At 37.8% G+C, this 3,374-nt stretch overlaps 1 pseudogene; it reads left to right on the top strand.

Moving 5' to 3' along the window:
* Nucleotides 1-1,476: 1,476 nt before the first annotated feature.
* LOC118023877 lies at nucleotides 1,477-1,682 on the top strand (annotated as a pseudogene).
* The last annotated feature ends 1,692 nt before the right edge of the window (nucleotides 1,683-3,374 follow it).

Below are 3,374 nucleotides of genomic sequence, written 5' to 3'. Positions count from 1 at the left end.
ATATATACACACATATATATACACACATATATACACACATATATATACACACATATATATACACATATATATATACACACATACATATACACACATATATACACACATATATATACACATATATACAAATATATATACACACATATATACACATATATATACAAATATATATATACACATATATATACACATATATATACACACACACATATATATACAAATACACACACACACACACATATATATATATATTTGAGAGAGGGAGGGGGGAGGAGTATATATAAGTATAATATATATACATGCTCCCAGATATTTCCCTGGTCTACAAACATCCTTTATCTTTCAAAGAGTTGTCCATCAGTTTCTCAGATCCTTGACAGTCAAGACTCAACCAGGGCTGAGGACTGATGACTTCTGTTTCCAATGGAAATTTTTTAAAAATGTGAAAAAAATAGGGGCGCCTGGGTGGCTCAGTTGGTTAAGCGACTGCCTTCAGCTCAGGTCATGATCCTGGAGTCCCTGGATCGAGTCCCGCATCGGGCTCCCTGCTCAGCAAGGAGCTTGCTTCTCCCTCTGACCCTCCCCCCTCTCATGTGCTCTCTCTCTCTCATTCTCTCTGTCTCAAATAAATAAATAAAATCTTTAAAAAAAATAAATAAAACATAATCATAAAAATAAAATATAATTGTGATTATAAAATATGTGTTATAATGATATATTAATCATGTTATATATACATATATAACATATGTTATATATATATTACATAGTTATATAAAATAACATCACTATGCAGTATAGAAAATATATATAAATAAAAAGAAATTAGAAGTTATAAGAAAACATAAAAAGAAGAGGAGGAAGTTTTATTGAGCACCTTCTGTATGCCATGCACTTTCTGTGCATTATCTGACTCAGTCCTCAACACAGTGCCACTCCTGTGTCCATCAAGGGAGATGAGCTGTTTCCCCAAGGCCACACAGCAAGTGAGGGACAATATCAGGATTTGAACCCAGGAGCACGTGACTCTCCAACGTCCATGCTCCAAACTCCACTCTTCCACCTACTTCAGGCTGCTATTAAAAATAAACACTTTAGGGAAGTTCTAATAGGGCAAATAAGATTTCTTCCACAAATTAATTCCAAGGATACAAAGAGAGGGGAGGAGGGGGAGGAAGAGGGAGGAGGGGGAGGAGGGGGGAAGAGGGGTGCCTGGGTGGCTTAGTCGGTTGAGTGATGGACTCTTGATTTCAGCTCAGGTCATGATCTCAGGGTCGTGGGATGGAGCCCTGCGTCAGGCTCCCTGCTCAGCAAGGAGTCTGCTTCTCCCTCTCCCTCTGCTCCTCCCCCCCAACTCTCTCTCTCTCAAATAAATAAATAAAATAAAATCTTTTAAAAAGAAAAAAGGAAGGAGGAGGAACCTGTAAATTAAAAAGAGACTAAAGAGGATGTGGCTGGGGCTTCGCCGGCCTCACTATGTCTGCCATTTTAAATTTTCAGTCTGTTGACTTATAATCTTGCTGCTTATATCTGGTCCTTGGCACCCAGCCTCCTGGACAGAAATAAAATTGGATTGTTGGGTATATTTTGGAAGTGTGCCAGAATTGGTGAACGGAAGAGTCCTTACATACATAGCAGTATGCTATGTAGTGATGGCCTTCAGCATCCTCTTCATACAGTAGCTTGGAAGAATATCAGAATTTAATTGCCATCAGATTTCAGTATGAAAAAAGGACATTTACAGAAAATAATGGAATGAATGGTTAACCCTTTTATCTCTGAACATTGAATGAGATAAATTTCCAGCCACTGTTCTCTATTTTTATTATTGGACCAATGTTCTATATAAATAGGATGTTACTATTTAATACTCAAAGAGTTTAATATGTCTGTAACAATCAACCTCAGTACTGTCACTACAATATTACATTCTGCAAATGTTATTCTGTTATGTCAGATACAAGTTTTTAGTGAGGTATCTCTAAGGTGCATAAGAGAAAACAAAATTGGTAAATGACCCAAGTTTCTTTCAATTGTGATTTGGGAATGATAAACTCTTATAGGATGAGACCAAAAAAAAAAAAGAGAGAGAGAGAGAGAGAGACTAAAGAGATGTATCAACCAAATGCAATGTGGGCTTTTCTTAGATTCTCACTCAAACCCCTTATTTAAAGAGAAGAAAAACAAGGTGGGGGGTGCCTGGGTGGCTCAGTCAGTTAAGCGTCTGACCCTTGATTTCAGCTCAGGTCATGATCTCAGGGTTGTGAGATGAAGCCCCATGTCAGGCTCCACTCTGCGTGTGGAGCCTGCTTGAGATTCTCTGTCCCTCTCTCTCTCCCCCCTCCCCCCTCTAAAAAAATGAAAGAAAGAAAAGGAAGGAAGGTAAAAAAAGAAAGAGGACTCGATGGGTATTTGATGGTATGGATATCTGATGATATGAAGGCACTATTGTTAATATGTTCTGGTTGATAGTAATATCCTGCTTATTTTCTTAAACAAAAGAGTCATATTTCAGTAGTATTTGCAGTCAAAATGACATGATATCTGATATCAGCTTTCGAGTCAGCCAGTGGGGAGAGAGAGAATATAGATAAATAAGATCGGCCTGTGTTCATAATTGCTGAAGCAGGGTGCTGAGTACCAAGAGCTTCATTTACTAGTCTTTCAATTTGTGTATGTTTGAAAATTTCTATGATGGAAAGCTTGTAAAAAAAATAAATAAATAAAATGAAAAAAGTGAAAGGAAAAATGACACTTTTTAAAAATGGATTGATGCACAACTCTATGAATACACTAAAAAGCACTGAATACAACACTTCAAAAGAGTAAACTTTACAGGTGTGAATTATAGCTCAGGAAAGTTTTTTTTAATGATGTAAGTAAAGAGACTGATATAAAGTACAGCCAATCACATCATTTTCCTCATTTTTCATCTAATATCTCTGAGTACATGATTCTTAATAAGTAAACAGCACATATACTTGGAAAAAGAAAAAGAGAACAACTCTGCCCTATTCTGGCCCATCTCATGAATTCTGGACTGTTACTGAAATGCTTTGGCACACATCCACCACAATATCTTCAGGAACTTCAAATAAATTCCCAAACCACAGAAACAAATAGAATTGTTAAAAGCACATACTCTTCTCATTCCTCTTTGGGAAGGGAGGAGCTGGTGGAGACTTTCTGTGCCATCCCTAAGAGGCTGGGAAGAAAGCTGAGATAAGAAGGTGACATTGTTCAGTGCGTGTCCCCAGCCACTGGAGGAACTGCTAATGTGCCCAGCCTACTCTGGGAAGGAAATCAGTCTCTGTCTGGTCCAGCATCCCTTGGAGTTCCCACCTCCTGCCTGTGGACAGTAATAACTTCCTAAC

Source organism: Mirounga leonina, unplaced genomic scaffold (genome assembly GCF_011800145.1).
Source record: "Mirounga leonina isolate KUSES-001 unplaced genomic scaffold, KU_Mleo_1.0 Mir_180, whole genome shotgun sequence".
Taxonomy (NCBI): Eukaryota; Metazoa; Chordata; class Mammalia; order Carnivora; family Phocidae; genus Mirounga; species Mirounga leonina.
This window is presented reverse-complemented; position numbering and strand designations above follow the sequence as displayed.